At 47.5% G+C, this 24,361-nt stretch overlaps 1 pseudogene; it reads right to left on the minus strand.

Moving 5' to 3' along the window:
• The window catches only part of LOC120063376, an 80,429-nt pseudogene that overhangs the window by 27,039 nt on the left and 29,029 nt on the right, over positions 1 to 24,361 (minus strand).

The following is a 24,361-nucleotide window of genomic DNA, read 5'->3' on the forward strand; positions in this document are numbered from 1 at the left end:
GAAACTAGCATTAGATTGAGGGGAGGGAGAGAGAGAGAACTAGCATTAGATTAGGGGAGGAGGAGAGGAGAGAGAACTAGCATTAGATTGAGGGGAGGGAGGGAGGAGGGAGAGAAACTAGCATTAGATGAGGGGAGGGAGAGAGGAGGAGAGAAACTAGCATTAGATTGAGGGGAGGGATGGAGAGAGAAACTGGGCATTAGTTGAGGGAGGGAGGGAGGAGGAGGGAGAGAGAGAGAAACTAGCATTAGATTGAGGGGAGGGAGGGAGAGAGAAACTGCATTAGATTGAGGGGAGGGAGAGAGAGAGAGACAACATTAGATTGAGGGGAGGAGGGAGAGAGAGACCAACATTAGATTGGGAGGGGTAGGGAGGGAGGGAGGAGAGAGAGACCAACATTAGATTGAGGGGAGGGAGGGAGAGAGAAACGAGCATTAGATTGAGGTGAGGGAGGGAGGGAGGAGGGAGGGAGAAGATTAGATTAGATTTGAGGGGAGGGAGGGAGAGAGAAACTGGCATTAGATTGGGGGAGGGAGGAGAGAGAGAAACAGCATTAGATGAGGGGAGGGAGGAGGAGAGAGAAACTAGCATTAGATTGAGGGAGGGAGGGAAGAGAGAGAAACTAGCATTAGATTGAGGGGAGGGAGGGAGAGAGAGAAAACTAGCATTAGATTGAGGGGAGGGAGGGAGAGAGAAACTAGCATAGATTGAGGGGAGGGAGGGGGGAAGGGAGGGAAGGAGGGAGGAGGGAGGGAGGGAGGGAGGGAGGGAGGGAGAGAAACTAGCATTAGATTGAGGGAGGGAGAGAGAGAGAAACTAGCATTAGATGAGGGGAGGGAGGGAGAGAGAAACTAGCATTAGATTGAGGGGAGGGAGGGAGGGAGAGAGAGAGAAACTAGCATTTAGATTGAGGGGAGGGAGGGAGAGAGAAACTAGCATTAGATTGAGGGGAGGGAGGGAGGGAGAAACTAGCATTAGATGAGGGGAGGGAGGGAGAGAGAAACTAGCATTAGATTGAGGGGAGGGAGGGAGGGAGAGAGAGAGAGAAACTAGCATTAGATTGAGGGGAGGGAGGGAGAGAGAAACTAGCATTAGATTGAGGGGAGGGAGGGAGGAGAGAAACTAGCATTAGATTGAGGGGAGGGAGGGAGAGAGAAACTAGCATTAGATTGAGGGGAGGGAGAGAGAGAGAAACTAGCATTAGATTGAGGGGAGGGAGAGAGAGAGAGAAACTAGCATTAGATTGAGGGGAGGGAGGGAGGGAGGGAGGGAGGGAGGGAGGGAGGGAGGGAGGGAGGGAGGGAGGGAGGGAGGGAGGGAGGGAGGGAGGGAGAAACTAGCATTAGATTGAGGGGAGGGAGAGAGGGATGAGAGAAACTAGCATTAGATTGAGGGGAGGGAGGGAGAGAGAAACTGGCATTAGATTGAGGGGAGGGAGGGAGGGAGGGAGAGAGAGAGAAACTAGCATTAGATTGAGGGGAGGGAGGGAGAGAGAAACTGGCATTAGATTGAGGGGAGGGAGGGAGAGAGAGACCAACATTAGATTGAGGGGAGGGAGGGAGAGAGAAACTAGCATTAGATTGAGGGGAGGGAGGGAGGGAGGGAGGGAGGGAGGGAGGGAGGGAGGGAGGGAGGGAGGGAGGGAGGGAGGGAGAAACTAGCATTAGATTGAGGGGAGGGAGGGAGAGAGAAACTGGCATTAGATTGAGGGGAGGGAGAGAGAGATAAACTAGCATTAGATTGAGGGGAGGGAGGGAGAGAGAGAAACTAGCATTAGATGAGGGGAGGGAGGGAGAGAGAGACTAGCATTAGATTGAGGGGAGGGAGGGAGGGAGGGAGGGAGGGAGGGAGGGAGGGAGGGAGGGACTAGCATTAGATTGAGGGGAGGGAGGGAGAGAGAAACTGGCATTAGATTGAGGGGAGGGAGAGAGGGAGAAACTAGCATTAGATTGAGGGGAGGGAGGGAGAGAGAAACTAGCATTAGATTGAGGGGAGGGAGGGAGAGAGAGACTAGCATTAGATTGAGGGGAGGGAGGGAGGGAGGGAGGGAGGGAGGGAGGGAGGGAGGGACTAGCATTAGATTGAGGGGAGGGAGGGAGAGAGAAACTGGCATTAGATTGAGGGGAGGGAGAGAGAGAGAAACTAGCATTAGATTGAGGGGAGGGAGGGAGGGAGGGAGAAACTAGCATTAGATTGAGGGGAGGGAGGGAGGGAGAAACTAGCATTAGATTGAGGGGAGGGAGAGAGGGAGGGAGAAACTAGCATTAGATTGAGGGGAGGGAGAGAGGGAGGGAGAAACTAGCATTAGATTGAGGGGAGGGAGAGAGGGAGGGAGAAACTAGCATTAGATTGAGGGGAGGGAGAGAGGGAGGGAGAAACTAGCATTAGATTGAGGGGAGGGAGAGAGGGAGAGAGAAACTAGCATTAGATTGAGGGGAGGGAGGGAGAGAGAAACTGGCATTAGATTGAGGGGAGGGAGGGAGGGAGGGAGGGAGGGAGGGAGGGAGGGAGGGAGGGAGGGAGGGAGGGAGGGAGGGACTAGCATTAGATTGAGGGGAGGGAGGGAGAGAGAAACTGGCATTAGATTGAGGGGAGGGAGAGAGAGAGAAACTAGCATTAGATTGAGGGGAGGGAGGGAGAGAGAAACTAGCATTAGATTGAGGGGAGGGAGGGAGAGAGAAACTAGCATTAGATTGAGGGGAGGGAGAGAGAGAGAGACCAGCATTAGATTGAGGGGAGGGAGGGAGAGAGAGACCAGCATTAGATTGAGGGGAGGGAGGGAGAGAGAAACTAGCATTAGATTGAAGGGAGGGAGGGAGGGAGGGAGGGAGGGAGGGAGGGAGGGAGGGAGGGAGGGAGGGAGGGAGGGAGGGAGGGACTAGCATTAGATTGAGGGGAGGGAGGGAGAGAGAAACTGGCATTAGATTGAGGGAGGGAGAGAGAGAGAAACTAGCATTAGATTGAGGGGAGGGAGGGAGAGAGAAACTAGCATTAGATTGAGGGGAGGGAGGGAGAGAGAAACTAGCATTAGATTGAGGGGAGGGAGAGAGAGAGAAACTAGCATTAGATTGAGGGGAGGGAGAGAGAGAGAAACTAGCATTAGATTGAGGGGAGGGAGGGAGGGAGGGAGAAACTAGCATTAGATTGAGGGGAGGGAGAGAGGGAGAGAGAAACTAGCATTAGATTGAGGGAGAGAGGAGGGAGAGAGAAACTGGCATTAGATTGAGGGGAGGGAGGGAGGGAGGGAGAGAGAGAGAAACTAGCATTAGATTGAGGGGAGGGAGGGAGAGAGAAACTGGCATTAGATTGAGGGGAGGGAGAGAGAGAGAGAGACCAACATTAGATTGAGGGGAGGGAGGGAGAGAGAGACCAACATTAGATTGAGGGGAGGGAGGGAGAGAGAAACTAGCATTAGATTGAGGGGAGGGAGGGAGGGAGGGAGGGAGGGAGGGAGGGAGGGAGGGAGGGAGGGAGGGAGGGAGGGAGGGAGGGAGGGAGGGAGGGAGAAACTAGCATTAGATTGAGGGGAGGGAGGGAGAGAGAAACTGGCATTAGATTGAGGGGAGGGAGAGAGAGAGAAACTAGCATTAGATTGAGGGGAGGGAGGGAGGGAGGGAGGGAGGGAGGGAGGGAGGGAGGGAGGGAGGGAGGGAGGGAGGGAGGGAGAAACTAGCATTAGATTGAGGGGAGGGAGAGAGAGAGAAACTAGCATTAGATTGAGGGGAGGGAGGGAGAGAGAAACTGGCATTAGATTGAGGGGAGGGAGGGAGGGAGGGAGGGAGGGAGGGAGGGAGGGACTAGCATTAGATTGAGGGGAGGGAGGGAGAGAGAAACTGGCATTAGATTGAGGGGAGGGAGAGAGAGAGAAACTAGCATTAGATTGAGGGGAGGGAGGGAGAGAGAAACTAGCATTAGATTGAGGGGAGGGAGGGAGAGAGAAACTAGCATTAGATTGAGGGGAGGGAGAGAGAGAGAGACCAGCATTAGATTGAGGGGAGGGAGGGAGAGAGAGACCAGCATTAGATTGAGGGGAGGGAGGGAGAGAGAAACTAGCATTAGATTGAAGGGAGGGAGGGAGGGAGGGAGGGAGGGAGGGAGGGAGGGAGGGAGGGAGGGAGGGAGGGAGGGACTAGCATTAGATTGAGGGGAGGGAGGGAGAGAGAAACTGGCATTAGATTGAGGGGAGGGAGAGAGAGAGAAACTAGCATTAGATTGAGGGGAGGGAGGGAGAGAGAAACTAGCATTAGATTGAGGGGAGGGAGGGAGAGAGAAACTAGCATTAGATTGAGGGGAGGGAGAGAGAGAGAAACTAGCATTAGATTGAGGGGAGGGAGAGAGAGAGAAACTAGCATTAGATTGAGGGGAGGGAGGGAGGGAGGGAGAAACTAGCATTAGATTGAGGGGAGGGAGAGAGGGAGAGAGAAACTAGCATTAGATTGAGGGGAGAGAGGGAGAGAGAAACTGGCATTAGATTGAGGGGAGGGAGGGAGGGAGGGAGAGAGAGAGAAACTAGCATTAGATTGAGGGGAGGGAGGGAGAGAGAAACTGGCATTAGATTGAGGGGAGGGAGAGAGAGAGAGAGACCAACATTAGATTGAGGGGAGGGAGGGAGAGAGAGACCAACATTAGATTGAGGGGAGGGAGGGAGAGAGAAACTAGCATTAGATTGAAGGGAGGGAGGGAGGGAGGGAGGAGGAGGGAGGGAGGGAGGGAGGGAGGGAGGGAGGGAGAAACTAGCATTAGATTGAGGGGAGGGAGGGAGAGAGAAACTGGCATTAGATTGAGGGGAGGGAGAGAGAGAGAAACTAGCATTAGATTGAGGGGAGGGAGGGAGGGAGGGAGGGAGGGAGGGAGAAACTAGCATTAGATTGAGGGGAGGGAGAGAGAGAGAAACTAGCATTAGATTGAGGGGAGGGAGGGAGAGAGAAACTAGCATTAGATTGAGGGGAGGGAGGGAGGGAGAGAGAGAGAAACTAGCATTAGATTGAGGGGAGGGAGGGAGAGAGAAACTAGCATTAGATTGAGGGGAGGGAGGGAGAGAGAAACTAGCATTAGATTGAGGGGAGGGAGGGAGGGAGAAACTAGCATTAGATTGAGGGGAGGGAGGGAGAGAGAAACTAGCATTAGATTGAGGGGAGGGAGAGAGAGAGAAACTAGCATTAGATTGAGGGGAGGGAGAGAGAGAGAAACTAGCATTAGATTGAGGGGAGGGAGGGAGGGAGGGAGGGAGGGAGGGAGGGAGGGAGGGAGGGAGGGAGGGAGGGAGAAACTAGCATTAGATTGAGGGGAGGGAGAGAGGGAGAGAGAAACTAGCATTAGATTGAGGGGAGGGAGGGAGAGAGAAACTGGCATTAGATTGAGGGGAGGGAGAGAGAGAGAGACCAACATTAGATTGAGGGGAGGGAGGGAGAGAGAGACCAACATTAGATTGAGGGGAGGGAGGGAGAGAGAAACTAGCATTAGATTGAAGGGAGGGAGGGAGGGAGGGAGGGAGGGAGGGAGGGAGGGAGGGAGGGAGGGAGGGAGGGAGGGAGAAACTAGCATTAGATTGAGGGGAGGGAGGGAGAGAGAAACTGGCATTAGATTGAGGGGAGGGAGAGAGAGAGAAACTAGCATTAGATTGAGGGGAGGGAGGGAGAGAGAGAAACTAGCATTAGATTGAGGGGAGGGAGGGAGAGAGAGAAACTAGCATTAGATTGAGGGGAGGGAGGGAGGGAGGGAGGGAGGGAGGGAGGGAGGGAGGGAGGGAGGGAGGGAGGGAGGGAGGGAGGGAGGGAGGGAGGGAGAAACTAGCATTAGATTGAGGGGAGGGAGAGAGAGAGAAACTAGCATTAGATTGAGGGGAGGGAGGGAGGGAGAGAGAGAGAAACTAGTATTAGATTGAGGGGAGGGAGGGAGAGAGAAACTAGCATTAGATTGAGGGGAGGGAGGGAGAGAGAAACTAGCATTAGATTGAGGGGAGGGAGGGAGGGAGAAACTAGCATTAGATTGAGGGGAGGGAAGGAGGGAGAAACTAGCATTAGATTGAGGGGAGGGAGGGAGAGAGAAACTGGCATTAGATTGAGGGGAGGGAGGGAGAGAGAAACTAGCATTAGATTGAGGGGAGGGAGGGAGAGAGAAACTAGCATTAGATTGAGGGGAGGGAGGGAGAGAGAAACTAGCATTAGATTGAGGGGAGGGAGGGAGAGAGAAACTAGCATTAGATTGAGGGGAGGGAGGGAGAGAGAAACTAGCATTAGATTGAGGGGAGGGAGGGAGAGAGAGAAACTAGCATTAGATTGAGGGGAGGGAGGGAGAGAGAGACTAGCATTAGATTGAGGGGAGGGAGGGAGAGAGAGACTAGCATTAGATTGAGGGGAGGGGGGGAGAGAGAGACTAGCATTAGATTGAGGGGAGGGAGAGAGAGAGAAACTAGCATTAGATTGAGGGGAGGGAGAGAGAGAGAAACTAGCATTAGATTGAGGGGAGGGAGAGAGAGAGAAACTAGCATTAGATTGAGGGGAGGGAGGGAGAGAGAAACTAGCATTAGATTGAGGGGAGGGAGGGAGAGAGAAACTAGCATTAGATTGAGGGGAGGGAGGGAGAGAGAGACTATTATTAGATTGAGGGGAGGGAGGGAGGGAGGGAGGGAGGGAGGGAGGGACTAGCATTAGATTGAGGGGAGGGAGGGAGAGAGAAACTGGCATTAGATTGAGGGGAGGGAGAGAGAGAGAAACTAGCATTAGATTGAGGGGAGGGAGGGAGAGAGAAACTAGCATTAGATTGAGGGGAGGGAGGGAGAGAGAGAGACTAGCATTAGATTGAGGGGAGGGAGGGAGAGAGAGAGACTAGCATTAGATTGAGGGGAGGGAGGGAGGGAGGGAGGGAGGGAGGGAGGGAGGGAGGGAGGGAGGGAGGGAGGGAGGGAGGGAGGGAGGGAGGGAGGGAGAGAGAGACTAGCATTAGATTGAGGGGAGGGAGGGAGAGAGAAACTGGCATTAGATTGAGGGGAGGGAGGGAGAGAGAAACTAGCATTAGATTGAGGGGAGGGAGGGAGAGAGAAACTAGCATTAGATTGAGGGGAGGGAGAGAGAGAGAAACTAGCATTAGATTGAGGGGAGGGAGGGAGAGAGAAACTAGCATTAGATTGAGGGGAGGGAGGGAGAGAGAAACTAGCATTAGATTGAGGGGAGGGAGAGAGAGAGAGTTCAAACATTAGCTGCAGGCTAACAACAGAGAGAGAAACACAGGGGAGGGAGAGAACGAAAGAGAAAAGAAAGAGAGACCTGTCTCGCACCTTGGTTGCCATGGGCACCCTGAGGCAGGGAGTGGGTGAGGTTGGGCAGATCGTTGCCATGGTTACCGTCCTCCCAGGGACACACGTCCACGCTGTTCCACCTCCTCAGCTGTTTGAGCCACCAACACTTCTGCTCCGTCTTACAGTGGGGGTTTAGCACGATGCACATCCACAGAGCACCTGTACACACACACACACACACACACACACAGGTCAGGTCTCATCCTACCAAGGTCATGTTTGACTTAAGGCTCAGATCAGGAGAGTATTATAAAGGTGGTAAACACACAGAACTAAACCAAACTGCAGGTAACAGAGGTGCCACCCATCTTTTGTTTTTCACCCAAAAATGTGTCCAGTGTTGTTATTTAGCGACACTAAAGAAATGGGTTATAAAGTTCATCCAACTTTTCAAAGTCTAGGGTTTAGAAAGTTATCCGATCAATTTTTTCACTCCAAACAATTTGAAGGGAGTCGCATACAAACAATACTGATTGGACGACAGTATTGTGTGTCAGTCTTGAACTGACACACAATACAAACAAATCAAGTTTATTTTATATAGCCCTTCGTACATCAGCTAATATCTCGAAGTGCTGTACAGAAACCCAGCCTAAAACCCCAAACAGCAAACAATGCAGGTGTAGAAGCACGGTGGCTAGGAAAAACTCCCTAGAAAGGCCAAAACCTAGGAAGAAACCTAGAGAGGAACCAGGCTATGAGGGGTGGCCAGTCCTCTTCTGGCTGTGCCAGGTGGAGATTATAACAGAACATGGCCAAGATGTTCAAAATGTTCATAAGTGACAAGCATGGTCAAATAATAATCAGGAATAAATGTCAGTTGGCTTTTCATAGTCGATCATTAAGAGTTGAAAACAGCAGGTCTGGGACAGGTAGGGGTTCCATAACCGCAGGCAGAACAGTTGATACAACTGATCACGTACTGTCACAGACACACATCAATACTAGCTAGGTAAACAGAAACAAACTAAAGACTAAAAGTGAAGAAGCCTCAGAGGATATCACAACACATTCAGGGATATATAGGACGATGGTGTCACAAAGACAAACCAAAAACACATGCATGTACACACACACACACACACACACACACACACACACACACACACACACACACACACACACACACACACACACACACACACACACACACATACATACCTATAATTGGACATTAGGCAACGATTGATGGACAAAAGGGGGAGGAAAATTTTGAGAAATGCAGAGAGGGACAAGGAGAGAGCGAGAGAGAGAAAAAAGAAATGGAGATGAAGTAGAGAGGCTTTGTGTCTGGAGGAGAGGAGTGACGGCCCTGAGGTGGAGTGAAAGACAAAAGACGAAAGCAGCCGAGAGGCAGCATGTGCCACACATCAAGCAGTCAGAGAAGGACTCTGGGAGAGAATGATGTCTGGACTTTAAAGCATCATTACACTTCCAAAAACACAAACTAAAGCAGCAAAACTTCCACAGTGTGGTTGTGTGTTCATGTGTCTGACGAAGCCATCCCTAAAAAGCAGAGAACAAGACCAGAAGCAAAAAAGAGACAACTAAACAAAACAACAAAGGCTGGAGATAAAACAGCAGTCATTGTCATGGTAACAGACCAGTGGGATTCTGAGTTCTGACTGTCCGTCTAGTGATTAGGAGTAAACAGCCAGTAATCCATTCAAAGACCGACGCTTAGTCTCCGCGCCTACCCACAGGGCTGGTGTGTGAGTGTGTGTGTGTGTGTGTGTGTGTGTGTGTGTGTGTGTGTGTGTGTGTGTGTGTGTGTGTGTGTGTGTGTGTGTGTGTGTGTGTGTGTGTGTGTGTGTGAGATCTGTATTAATGCGAGTACTTCCTATCCAGAGTAGTATGGTGGATAGCGTGTGTTGGTGAAAGTGGCATAGATTCATAATAAAAACAACAGCAGGCAAGGAAGAGCGTTTGTGGTACAGTACATAAAATATCCTACTGTACACACCGGCCAGTTTATTAGGTACACTGATGTAGTACCGGGTCGGACCCTCCTTTGCCTCCAGAACAGCCTGAACTCTTCAGGGCATTCTACAAGTTGTTGGAAACGTTCCACAGGGATGTTGGTCCAAGCTGACGCGACGGCATCATGCAGTTGCTGCAGATTGGACGACAGTGCATTCATGCTGCGAACAGCCCGTTCCATCTCATCCAAAAGATGCTCTATTGGGTTGAGGTCTGGGGATTGCGCAGGCCACTCAAATAAACTGAACTCGCCGTCATGTTCCAGGCAACATTTTTCCCCTCCTCAATTGTCCAGTGTTGGTGATCGCATGCCCACTGGAGAAGCTTCTTCCTGTTTTTAGCTGATAGGAGTGGAACCCGGTGTGGTCGTCTGCAGCAATAGCCTAACCGTGACAAGGACCGATATGTTGTGTGTGTTCCGAGATACCGTTCTGCACACCACTGTTGTACTGCGCCATTATTTGCCTGTTAGCTTGCACGATTCTTGTCATCATCTTCGACCTCTCATCAACAAGCTGTTTTTGTCCACAGGACTGCCGCTGACTGGATGTTTTTCGTTTGTCACACCATTCTCTGTAAACGCTAGACACTGTTGTGCGTGAAAAGCCTAGGAGGCTGGACATTTCTGAGATACTGGAACCGGCGGGCCTGACACTGACGATCATACCACTCTCAAAGTCACTTAGAATGGGCAAAACGATCGACCTAACGTTCAATCAAACAGTAACTGAATGCCTCGATGTCCGTCTGCCTGCTTTATATAGCCAGCTACGGCCATGTGACTCATTTTCGGAAACGGGGTTGTGTACCTAATAAACTGGCCGGTGAGTATGTGTGTACTCACCGGCCAGGAAACGCCCGTGCTCAGGTCTTTTCAACGCAGGTCTGACCAATCGGATTCCACGCTTCAAAATTGCTTCGATCACGTGGACTGGGATATGTTCCGGATAGCCTCAGACAACATTGATGTATACGCTGACTCGATTAGCGAGTATATTAGCAAGTGCATTGGTGATGTTGTACCCACGGTGACTATTAAAACCTTCCCTAACTAGAAACCATGGATTGATGGCAGCATTCGCGCAAAACAAAGCGCGAACCGCTACTTTTAATCATGGCAAGGCGCCCGAAAACATGACCGAATACAAACAGTGTAGCTATTCCCTCATCAAGGCAATCAAACAAGCTAAGCGTCAGAATAAAGAAAAAAGTAGAGTCGCAATTCAACGGCTCAAACACGCGACGCATGTGGCCGGGTCTACAGTCAATCACGGATTACAAAAAGAAAACCAGCCCCGTCGCGGACAACAACGTCTTGCTCCCAGACAAATTAAACAACTTCTTTGCTCGCTTTGAGGACAATACAGTGCCACTGACACGGCCCGCGACCAAAACCTGTGGGCTCTCCTTCACCGTGGCCAACGTGAGTAAAACCCTGCCGGCCCAGACGGCATCCCTAGCCGCTTCCTCAGAGCATGCGCGGACCAGCTGGCTGGTGTGTTTACGGACATATTCAATCAATCCCTATCCCAGTCTGCTGTGCCCACATGCTTCAAGGGGGCCACCATTGTTCCTGTACCCAAGAAAGCTAAGGTAACGGAGCTAAACGACTATCGCCCCTTAGCACTCACTTCTGTCATCATGAAGTTCTTTGAGACTAGTCAAGGATCATATCACCTCCACCCTACCTGATACCCTAGATCTACTGCAATTTGCTTACCGCCCCAATAGGTCCACATACAACGCAATCACACTACCCTAACCCATCTGGACAAGAGGAATAACTATGTAAGAATGCTGTTCATCGACTACAGCTCAGCATTTAACAACATAGTACCCTCCAAACTCGTCATTAAACTTGAGCCCCTGGGTCTCGACCCCACCCTGTGCAACTGGGTCCTGGACTTCCTGACGGGCCACTAGAAGCACAAGCATTTCGCTACACTGGCATTAACATCTGCTAACCATGTGTATGTGAACAATAACATTTGATTTGAATTAACTAAATCTGAATGAATTCTGCTGCTCATTAGTGTGTGTGCTCACCTAGTTCATCCCAGAGCTGTCTGTACTTGTCGGTCATGGTGGTGCCCTGCTGTCTCCACAGTGCCAGGCGAGGGTCGGCCATGAACTGTTCTGTGATCAGTGTTAACATCCTGCCACCGTTGGAGTCACGCATACGAAGCATCTCCCTCACCTATGGGGCAAGGAGGACAGCATCCGTGTGTGTAAAGGAATCAGAGAGCTTAAAGCAGGCAGACATTAAAACCAGGGGCGGGGCAGGGGTGTTAATGGTCAGCCAGTCTTTACACAACGGTCAAGACGTTAGTGCTAACAAAATATTTCCCATTAGCGCTAGGGTTTAGGCTGTGTCCCTAATGGCACCCTATCCCTATGTAATGCACTACTTCTGACCAGAGTCTATAACATATTCATTATGTAATGCACTACTTCTGACCAGAGTCTATAACATATTCATTATCTAATGCACTACTTCTGACCAGAGTCCATAACATATTCATTATGTAATGCACTACTTCTGACCAGATGGGTCCAGATCAAAAGTAGGGAATTGAGTTTCAGGCTAAATATTTGACATTAGGTTAAATCTACACTAGAAGAGCATATGACAATGCAGAAGTTGACACAGCATTTAGTATTCTCTACACCAGAGGATTGTAAGTGTACATCAAAGAGTAAAAACAACGTCAAACCTCAACAATGGCACTGTTTAATGTACATGCCAACTGGCATGGTAATGGTCCTTCAGACTAACAGAGGCTTTGATTTGAACAGAAACAACTTGGCTATGGAAATTCCTTGGTAGGAATGCATGCAGCATTTTGATGTTAATGAGTTTGTTGTGAGGAGGAGAGTGAAAATATTCAGTGTCTAAAGGAGGAGAGGGGGGGTTACCTTGCTGAACAGCAGGTTGAGTTGTTTCCCAGAGCCGTGGTATCCTCCCTGAGAGAGGAAGAGTTTCACCTGCTCCTGGACCTGCTCCTCATCCAAGTGCCAACAGTTCTCATCATCTACACTGGCTCCTGCTGTGGGGTCCGGGGCTCCTGCACAGACAGACAGAGAAGTTAGTAAAACACAGTCTCATCATCCATACTGGTCCCTGCCGTGGGACCCTGGGTCCCTTTACACAGAGATACGACACAATTTATTAATTTAATAAATAACTCTAAAATAATATATCTACTTTAGGCAACTTGTGGAGCTGGAGAAACCTGAGAGAGGAGTCATATTTCCTCTATATTATTTCTATTATTTTCTCTCTGCTTTGTTGGGAAGGGCCCGGAAGTAACCATTTCACTGTTAGTCTACATCGGTTGTTCACCAAGCATGTGACAAATACAATTTGATTATATCCCTCTCCCTCCTCTCTAAGGTAAATAAAAGCCAGGTCTATAGTGTTGATTAGAGGTGGACAGAGTGTTTTGTTTGCAGGCAGCATCAGACTAATGAGCAGCATTGATCTGCCTTTACCTTACAATCAATGTCCTCAGTGGGGCCTACGTGCGCGCACACACACACACACACACACACACACACACACACACACACACACACACACACACACACACACACACACACACACACACACACACACACACACACACACACACACACACACACACACACACACCGTGGACCTGGTTGATCTCGGAGTTAGTTGACAGTATCTCATCAGCCAGTTTCTGTGCGGTGGGCAACACCTCCGTATGATGCACTGATATCAGGTACTGGACAAACTTCTGCAGCTGATCTCGGCTCATCTGGAACAGCGTCTCTGAGATGGGCAGGTGCAGTTTGACCTGATCGGGCTTCCGTACGCGGTACAGGGCCAGCGCTACAACGTGGGCGCAGTAGAAGATGTCCTTGTTGCCGCAGCTACAGGTTACTGCGGTGATCTTACAGCGGTCGAAGCTGACGCTCACGCTGCAGATTATCTCAGGCTGAGAGGACGTGGCCGGGTCTGTTACCGTACCACTCAGATGAAACCCTGGGAAGAAAAAAAAAAAGAGTATGAGTTTTAACAAGCCTTTATTGTACAAGCCTTCAATGTGGCATTGACTATAAAATAAAAGTGAAGGAGGGAGGATATAGAGGGAGAGAAAGAGGGAGGGAGGGAGGATATAGAGGGAGAGAAAGAGGGAGGGAGGGAGGATATAGAGGGAGAGAAAGAGGGAGGGAGGGAGGATATAGAGGGAGAGAAAGAGGGAGGGAGGGAGGATATAGAGGGAGAGAAAGAGGGAGGGAGGGAGGATATAGAGGGAGAGAAAGAGGGAGGGAGGGAGGATATAGAGGGAGAGAAAGAGGGAGGGAGGGAGGATATAGAGGGAGAGAAAGAGGGAGGGAGGGAGGATATAGAGGGAGAGAGGATATAGAGGGAGAGAAAGGGGGAGGGAGGATATAGAGGATTTACATTTCAAGCCCATTCTGATTGGTACATCACACAGGACTGAGGACATAGAAGCCCAAACCTCTAAAAAAACATACACAAAAACATCAGGCATGGGTGGTGTTTATTAAATCAAATAATTCATTACAAAGTCATGTCCTTTCAATAAAGGCATGCCATGTGTAATGGTAGACCTTCATAAACCTTATGAAAGAGGTGCAAAGATATATTCCATATACCCCTAACATCAAATTATGACCACATTGAATACATTGAATACAAAGTCCTGTGGCACGGAAATAAAATCAATGGAAACAGAGAGGGCAGGTTGGGTCAGCAATGATAGCAAGACAGATACTGTGTTTTAGAGCGAATAATAGAGCTGGCTCATTTGAATAGTGTTTGATCTCCTGAGCTCTGCGTTTTCAGAGGCGGGGGGTAATTATGCATCTATGAATATGCATGAGGAGGGCGGGGCTGCAAGTGCCAGTCTCGAACACACACTGATGAGCATATGAAAGAGACACAGCCAGCGTGAGATCATGCATTTATTAATATTGGGGAGGGGCCAGGGAGACAGAGTGTGTTATGAATTAATTTATGCGCTGAGGAGAGAGTTAGAGAGATAAAGATGAGAACGTATCGGGGCCAAGTGGAGACATGCATGTATAAATCCACTTATCAAAGATCTGTGGGTGCTGTGATTTCAGGCGTGTATTAACAGGGATATCTAAGCTGCCACAGCTACTCGACATAGGGCCTGTGTGTGTGTGTGTGTCAAAAACAGGTTCAGTGTGTGTTCTCCAGCCTTTCCCAGTCCAAGGAGTTGAATAACAGAACATCAGAAACATGCAGCTCAAAGACAACTTGGCAGCTCTGATACACCCCTTTGGAAAAGTAACACCTACTGTCATTTATCTTTAGCAGACCAGAAATCCACAACAGGGTGAATAGCAATAAAAAGTTAGAAGAAATACAAAACCAATGTCAATCTCTTACAAGAAGATAAATTCCATAAGATAACAAACACCAAGGTCTATCACATTAAGACTGCTGCCTGGGCTCTTTAGTGGAACCTCCCTCCTTTTCTCCATCCATCTTAGTTCTCTCCCTCTCTGTTTGACAGATGGGTCAGTAATGACCTTTCTTCTTTCTCTCCTGTACATCGGTTTGGCCACCACAAACTAGTCCCACGTGAAAAATGCACTTTTAATTTAGCTAATCGCTGAGCACAGGAATATAACTATTCACTTCTCTCCCTCTTCTTCCCGACTGCTGGTTGGTATGAAATCTTCAGTATCTCATGTGCTAGCTATTAGACTGTGTTCCCCTCCCCCTCAGCCCCCTCCCAAAGTGCAGCTAAGGGCTGCTGTGTGTTGGAGAGGCCAGGGCAGACATTTTTAGAACAAGGCCTGTGTGAGGTTGCCCTAGAAACACCCTCATGACCACTCTGGTGAAATCACACTTGGCTTCGAGAGAGAAACAGAGCGAGAGAGAGCGAGAACGCAAGCAGTAGATAGTGTGTGTGTGTAAGTAAATGCACAAGGGCCCCCAGACCACCCATACACTTGGGGGCCCACATCAAAGCACTAGCCCAGATACTCCCTCTGCGCTTTGGAAACCGTATGAGTGTTGATAAGCCAGCAAGCTCTCTTGACCAGCTACAAGCCCTCCTTCCTCACATTCAAAAACATGGGGCCCCCAAAATACCAAACCCCTGCTCTCATTTCAGGGAGAAGGAGAGGCCACAGCCCCTCCAAAATTAACCCATGCAGACCCACAGGAGCAAGAATGTAGCTTTTATATATGGGTCTTATAATATTGGGTTGAGCATTCCCACATTAAGAGACCTAGTCGAGGCTGGAAGGCTGCTTGCCTAAGCACAAAAGCTCTCAGTGTGCAACCATCCACTAGGATAAATCAATTAGATTGGGGAAATATATGTGTGATGCTCAATCAAATTAAGATTCCAAGTCAATGGAGAAAATTCAGCCACAGGGGCGGGTGGATCATTAACATTATTATCACTTTAAATCTAATATGACACAGTCGTGTGTGTGTGTGTGTGTGTGTGTGTCTTTTTCCTCAATTGGATTTGCTCAACTCCTGTGTCCTCTCTCCTCCGTCTTCTCTGGCCTCCTTTTAAAAAAAGGTCAAAGGTAATAGACGAGAGGAGAGGGAAAGTGGTAGAAAATATGCTTGTATGAAATGAGACTCTCCTTCTCCAATCGCGCGGCATCATGCCAATGACGTTTACAGGGTGGAATCCAAATATAAAAGTATAAAGGTGATAACTACTTCGCTAGTAGTTGTGTAATACATGTTGTTTAAATAAGTAGCGTATCGTTTAAACTTTTGCATTCTTTTCTCCTTCGAAGAAAACAATAGCTGGTTCAAATGGGGTGTGGCAGATTTCAAAACTCTTCCGCAAAAATTTCAGAAAGGATACACTTGTGCTTCCTCACCTAAAGGAGGCTATCGAGGAGGGGAGGACCGTCTGTTGCCTACTAATGAATTAACACTCTCCTCAACCACTTAGAGACGGAGCAGAGAGGACGGAGGAGAGACGGCAGATTTGTCCAAATAAGAAAAGGCCTGTGTGTGAAAGAAAGATGTAGGCCTATATAGACGAGGATAGAGAGAGGACAAGAGAAGTGAGGCTTTAGCTTTGACATTTAATCACATTACCACATGAGCAACAGACAGACAGGGAACAGCTCAATCCAGCTCTGTACCAAAGCAAGCCAGAGCCAAGGTCCATTTCAGCTCAGTAGAAGACCGCAGTAGAAGGGGAATGGATCCTATGGTAGTCAGAGGAATCCTCCAATATAACTAAAAAAGCACAGTGCTCGTTTGGAATTCCATATGGCCTGAGTCAGAGGACCTGAGAGGAGATCTGACCAGCATGTGAAGAATGGTGCTCTACTGCAGTAGAGGAGAGAGGGCGGGGTGGAACCAGAGATATGGGATGAATATCCCTATGGGCCCTGGTCAAAAGTAGTGCACTAGATAGGGAACAGGACGCTATTTGGGATGGACACTTGGAGGTCTGGTTGGAATTAAGAACCCTTTGAAAAGTGAGTGAGCAATCTGTTCAGCCCTTAGGCCTATATTAGTGATGTCATTATCTAAAACAACCTCCGAAGGGCTGGCTGTATAACTCCAGAGGAAATCTGAGAAGGAACGATTCAGAGGTTTTAGGGTGTGGGTGTACACCTCAGTCTTACTGGGAGTGGAGGGGCTTATGTGTATTCCAGTGGCGGCTGCTGAGGGGAGGACGGCACATAATAATGGCCAGAACGGCACAAATGGAATGGCATGTATTTGATGTATTTGATACTATTCCACTGATTCCCCTCCAGTCACTACCACGAGCCCCAATTAAGGTGCCACCAACCTGCTGTGGTATATTCCCATGTGAGAGAGAGCCAGAAGAATGAGAGTGGTCCTATAAGGAAGCCCTCATACAGAGACCATAAACACTGATCAATACATTTACACAAGGGACACTGCTTTAGGAGTGCTGTAGTGTGTGTGTGGTCTAGGTGAAGGTCAAGCTGGAATAGCACAGCTGAGCACCAAGGGTGGCCATGTTTGTGCTATGACCTCTCTGAAAGATCAAAGGCCTTGTCCTCCACAGGAGCAGTCACACCAACCAGAGCCAGCTGTAGCCTAGAAAATAACCCCTTTTTTTTTTTTAACATTCTATGAATTTCAATTCCATTACTTCTACATGTGAATTTGACGGCAAATGTGCATATTGATCATCAGGATGGAGTGTGTGTGTGTGTGTGTGATTAGAGGTGTCATCCTGCGGCTACTTAAATGACAGTCGACTCTGGTCTAGCCGGGTGAAGCAGCCACGCGATCCATCAGGAATGACTTGCAATTTCCAAACTATCACTTACAAAATGGAGTCTAATTTTGTTGGATTGGACAGTCAGACCCAGTCTGTTTTACTGGCCTGTTGAGTGATTCTGGAGCTTGGCAGAGGACGGCTGTCTGACTAGCCGTGAGACATTCAACTGAATTATTTGGACAGCAGGGTTTTAGCAAGCCTCTTTGAAACCACATGCCTGCTTTGGACTCTCGGTCTATACATCCGTCACAACCATGTGAAGAGTTAGGAGGGAAATTAGAGATGTATGGAAATTAGCATGTGTAATTACCAAGAGAAGTCCCTCAAGAGTCTCTTGGCTGAAGATGAACGCAAGTGGTTGGTGTTTGTGTGTGTGTGTGTAAGTGTGTCTGTGAAGATGAATGTACTGAGGATCTATTGAAAAGCCATTGTCAGCTCTTTAAAGCTTAGGCTAAGTGTGTGTGTTAGGGGCGACTAGTCAGGAAGTAACCTTCCCTTTGCCCCTCCCATTCCGTTGGAAAGTCAACTGACACGCAAGTATCCCCCCAGTGCGCACGCGCGCACACACACACACACACACACACACACACACACACACACACATTTTGTTTTACTATCCTTGTGGGGACCAATTTTTTTCCCCTAAACCCCATCAAGGATAGTGAAACCAAACACACACACCTACCTGACTACTAAAGTATGCTTCCTACTCCAAAAAACACAGCCCCTCTTTCTTTCTCCCTCCCTCCAACACTCACTCAGTGCTGCCTAGTCCTAAGCTGACCTGCTGTGTGTGTGCTGACGTCACACACCAGACAAGAGGCACCACTCCAGACACACACATATAACGGCCTTAGACGAGGGGGAAGCAGCATTCCTGCACTGTGTTCACAAACACACAGGAAGCACTCAGCTGTAGCAAAGGGTGAGGGAGGGAGGGATTTGGCCGTGAGCCAGAGTTCCTCTGAGCTCCTCTGAGCTCTTCCCCTTTCTGCTCCAGCCAGCCACAGTTTGCGTAAAGCAGCCCTGCCAGTTCGGACTTAACCCCTCCCTTCCTGGAGTCACCCAGGTAATTTACCAGCATCTACAGTGTTCCCATTCTGATTTACAAAACGCCACAACCCCCACGCTCCACACCCACAAGCAGCCCACAGTCCAAGATAAGGATGGCTAAAAGCACACACATACATTTAACTAGCAAAAAATAAACATTTTGTATTATTTTACCTTTATTTAACTAGGCAAATTCTTATTTTCAATGACGGCCTAGGAACAGTGGGTTAACTGCCTTGTTCAGGGCAGAACGACAGATTTTTACTTTGTCAGCTCGGGGATTCGATCTTGCAACCTTTCGGTTACTAGTCCAACGCTCTAACCACTAGGCTACCTGCCACCCCAATTCAGAATGCATGGGTGAGAGAAGGAGTGGGGATACCTTGGAACACACATACACGTGCACATAAGCACGTCACCCCCTCGTCCCGTCACGCAGAGAGTAAAAATGAAACAGATAATGGCAGCTTGGAAAATATAAAACATCTTTGTTTTGCATTCACTGTAGTAGTGCATTTCCTGCTTACTGTCCTGAGAGCCCAAATCAATAAGACTACACCTCTCAAACTCCCACACTACTCAAACATTACTCCTATCATCTCTTGGTTTGCAGTCACACAATTAATATCAATTTATGAATGACCTGGTTTCAAGTAGTAGCCTATACACAATTCCTCATTCAAAGGACAAAGAAGGCTGCAGAGAGGGCACAGAAGCACAACATCCTATACACTAATTCCCTCACTGCTCCAGGAGCTGATTATCTCCCATACGAATCACAAAGGCATGTGACCGCACATACGGTGCGAGACACGCGTATCACTACGCCGTCTTACCTTTGCATTTAGGGGACTTCACATAGACCTACACTGAGCCCTGTTGCTCCCTATTCAGTGCACTACTTTCGACCAAAGCCACTGGGGAATATGTTCAGGATAGGGTGTTATTTGAGCTTGTCTTTGTCCTTCCTGAACCTGCCTTTGTCTAGCTATGTTTCCCAGAGTGGGCCGTGCGGCGCTGAACCAGTACCATGTCAGAGGTAATACATCAGACATGACATCTTTTACCCCAAAACAGAGATGACAAGTGTCATTCTTCACACTAACCACACTGGACAAAGCCAGGAACAGGAGGAAGGATGGAATGGAGGAGGGGATGGGGGGGCGCTCACGTTTAATATCACTTGACATGCGTCATCTAGCATCTCTCAGCCCTCCGCTGAGGCTGTGTAAAAGCTTCAGCCGTCACACACACACATCAAACAAAGACCAAGACAAACATCTCACTAGCCCAGCGCTGCTATCGACAGATACTGAGGAGGAGAGAGAGAAATAAAGTATCTGTTCTATTCACCTGCCTGTAAATACTGTGGTCGAAACTCCTGCCTGTAAATACTGTGGTCGAAACTCCTGCCTGTAGGCAATTCCTGTAAATATTGACGTTGAGGTGAAGGATATTCTCTCATGGACAGGCTATAAATGGATAGCTAACATTGTCTCTTAACGCTGTAAGCATCTGACATTATACAGTAGCATTTTTGTTATCTCACACAAACACATGGAGGCAAAGAGTGGGCCTACTGAATGCGTCAATGACTTGCCTACGAGCGGTTACTAGAATAGGGAACTGAGCCCTCTGAATAGGTCTGTAGATACTTTAGGTTTCGTCTCTCCAGCTAAACACAGACAGCTGATCTTATCAAAAACCCTTTCAGAACCCTATTCCGGTGAAATGGCTCTCATTACATGTAAATAACTACCCTTTATTGACAGATGATTGAGAAAAATTGCCCACTACTAGAGAGAAGGGAATATTTTCCCTAGAGCTCTTTGTTGACATGGGAGTAGCCATGATAATGCTGGCTGTCTGTCTGTAAGCGATCCCCCACAGGGAGTGGTATTTGACCATCACCAAGTAGGCAGCCACAACACACCGTCTGGCAGGTTAGCCCACCAATGATTCACAAGTCTAGCTGGTGTCTATTCTATTCCATTATATTACATTAGACAACACAAGGCTATGTTATTGACTGCTTGAATCAACACCATCTGTAAATATGCTACCTCTAATTAATATGATTAGTCAAATGCCTAAAAATCATGGGGGTTCAAAATATGTATCTCGATTTTTGGGCCATCTATCTAAAAGAAGCTGAGTGGGGGGGGGGGGTCTGCTCAGCTAGCATATAGAATCGTTTTAAGATGGTCATCCTGAGGATCATTTACAGTGCCTTCAGAATATATTCACACCCCAAATTTAAAATTGATTCAATTGAGATGTTTTAGTCACTGGCCTACACACACAATACCCCATAATGTCAAAGTGGAATTATGTTTTTAGATTATTTTTTTTACAAATGAATTAAAAATGCGTCAATAAGTATTCAGCCCCTTTGTTATGGCAAGCCTAAATTCAGGAGTAAAAATGAGCTTAACAAGTCACGGTGTGCAATAATAGTGTTTAACATGATTTTTTAATGACTACCTCATCTCTGTACCCCAAACATACAATTATCTGTAATGTCCCCCAGTTGCGCAGTGAATTACAAACACAGATTAAACCAAAGACCAGCGATGTTTCTCAATGCGTCACAAAGGGCACCTATTGGAAGATAAAAAAAGCAGACAATGAAAATCCCTTTAAGCATGGTGAAGTTATTAATTACACTTTGGATGGTGTATCAATACACCCAGTCACCACAAAGATACAGGCGTCCTTCTTAACTCAGGGATTTCACCATGAGGCCAATGGTGACTTTAAAACAGTTCAAATTCAACGGCTGTGATGGGAGAAAACAGAAGATGGATCAACAACATTGTAGTTACTCCACAATACTAACCTAATTGACAGAGTGTAAAGGAAGCCTGTACAGAATAAAATAGCATAGTGGTGGCTGCATCAAGTTATGGGAATGCTTGTAATCATTAAGGACTGGTGAGTTTTTCAGGATTTTTTTTTTTACAGAATAGTGCTAACCACTGTCAAAATCCTAGAGGAAAACATTGTTCAGTCTGCTTTCACCAGACACTGGGAGATTAATTCACCTTTCAGGAGGACAATATCCTAAAAACACAGGAAGTTTATTTTAAAGTGCCTGTCCTATTTCTGAGAGATATAAGATCAGGGTTTTTTTTTTTTTTTTTTAAATGGACACATTATTTGACCCCTTTTAGGCACTACTTCCATATTTAACAGGTACCAGACTACCTTCAGGTGAGTCTTGTGGGCGTCCTAGAGCAAAACAAGCAACATGTACATTCCATATAGGGGAGATAGTTTGTAGGCCAAACCGTACAGACGTTTCGTGAGAAGAGCGATTTTCGGGATGTCTCATGGTCAGACACACCACTGTAGCTCTGCCACCTTTCACCGCAGATGTGGAAGGCCAAAATCGATAACTCTCGCTTAAACAGACAGATTTTTTAATTATGTAATTAGATTTCCGTGGGGCTGTGGAAATTGTCTCAAGAGGGCCTAAAAGGTCAAATACACAGCATTTCAAACAGTCAGTAATAATATAATGAATTCAGAGTTCGTGAAATTATACCGAGGCTGAATATAAACCTTCCACAACCTGCTTTTTGCAATTCACACTAATCTGGCTTTCAAGTCGGTCTATAAAATGCCCTTTTTGCTACAAATTTAACCAGAACCATGCATAATACACATTCACTATTGACAAACTTCTTGTAGCAGGCATTATTGAAAATGAACACAGGTCCCTTAAACAATCTCTCAAGCAGCCGTGCTAGTGAGTAGCCAGCTAGTTTTTATATTTCAAGTTTAGCCAACTTGGATCTGCTAGCTAACATGGTGGAACAGTTGAACTGTTACGAACACACCCTTCTGTCCATCTCCAACTTTTAACAGTATGTTCAATTTGTTCAGATGTTGAAATCAAGTGGCTTACCTTATTTCTCAGAATGAGAACGAATTGCCAATTCCTTATATAAATTGTGTTTTATGATTATTGCACATTTATAAAACACAGACTAGAAATCTAGTATAACATTCTTTGGCTAAAATCTTGCAGCGGTATGTGCACACGACAAACTGAACATTTATTTTCCAGAATCATTTCCAGATCAATTAATTGACAAATCTGGATACCGCCCAAGTCTAACAGACCTCCCCTCGTACCAGAATTTAAGGTATTACCAGGATAGCACACAAGGGGCTGCTAAAAAAAAACAGAAAAGCACATCGGGCATCTATTACCAGAATGCTAAAAGAATTAGCACAAAGTAATAGCGAAATCACATAAAAAATGTTAGCTAATTGCTTACTTTTTTATTAAATTTTTTATTTCACCTTTATTTAACCAGGTAGGCTAGTTGAGAACAAGTTCTCATTTGCATCTGCGACCTGGTCAAGATAAAGCATAGCAGTTTGACACATACAACAAAACAGAGTTACACATGAAATAAACAAACGTACAGTCAATAATACAGTAGAAAAAGTTTATATACAGTATGTGCAAATGAGGTAGGATAAGGGAGGTAAGGCAATAAATAGGCCATGGTGGCGAAGTAATTACAATATAGCAATTAAACACTGGAATGGTAGATGTGCAGAATATATATATATATATATGAATGTGCAAGTAGAGATACCAGGGTGCAAAGGATCAAGATAAATAAATACAGTATGGGGATGAGGTAGTTGGATGGGCTATTTACAGATGGGCTATGTACAGGTGCAGTGATCTGTGAGCTGCTCTGAAAGCTGATGCTTAAAGCTAGTGAGGGAGGTAAGAGACTCCAGCTTCAGTGATTTTTGCCATTCGTTCCAGTCATTGGCAGCAGAGAACTGGAAGGAAAGGCGGCCAACGGATGAGTTGGCTTTGGGGGTGACCAGTGAGATATACTTGCTGGAGCGCGTGCTACGGGTGGGTGTTGCTATGGTGACCAGTGAGCTGAGAAGGCAGGGCTTTACCTAGCAGAGACTTGTAGATGGCCTGGAGCCAGGGGGTTTGGCGACGAGTATGAAGCGAGGGCCAGCCAACGAGAGCATACAGGTCACAGTGGTGGGTATTATATGAGGCTTTGGTGACAAAACGGATGGCACTGTGATAGACTGCATCCAATTTGTTGAGTAGAGTGTGGGAGGCTATTTTGTAAATGACATCGTCAAATTCGAGGATCGGTAGTATGGTCAGTTTAATGAGGGTATGTTTGGCATCATGAGTGAAGGATGCTTTGTTGCGAAATAGGACGCCGATTCTAGATTTAATTTTTGATTGGAGATGCTTAATGTGAGTCTGGAAGGAGAGTTTACAGTCTAACCAGACACCTAGGTATTTGTAGTTGTCCACATATTCTAAGTCAGAACCGTCCAGAGTAGTGATGCTGGATGGGCAGGCAGGTGTGCGCAGCGATCGGGTGAAGAGCATGCATTTAGTTTTACTTGCATTTAAGAGCAGTTGGTGGCCACAGAAGGAGAGTTGTATGGCATTGAAGCTCGTCTGGAGGTTAGTTAACACAGTGTCCAAAGAAGGGCCAGAAGTATACAGAATGGTGTCGTCTGCGTAGAGGTGGATCAGAGAATCATCAGCAGCAAGAGTGACATCATTGATGTATACAGACAAGAGAGTCGGCCCGAGAATTGAACCCTGTGGCACCCCCATAGAGACTGCCAGAGGTCCGGACAACAGGCCCTCCGATTTGACACACTGAACTATCAGAGAAGTAGTTGGTGAACCAGGCGAGGCAATCATTTGAGAAACCAAGGCTGTTGAGTCTGCCGATAAGAATGTGGTGATTGA

Source organism: Salvelinus namaycush, chromosome 18 (assembly GCF_016432855.1).
Source record: "Salvelinus namaycush isolate Seneca chromosome 18, SaNama_1.0, whole genome shotgun sequence".
In the NCBI taxonomy this organism is placed as follows: Eukaryota; Metazoa; Chordata; class Actinopteri; order Salmoniformes; family Salmonidae; genus Salvelinus; species Salvelinus namaycush.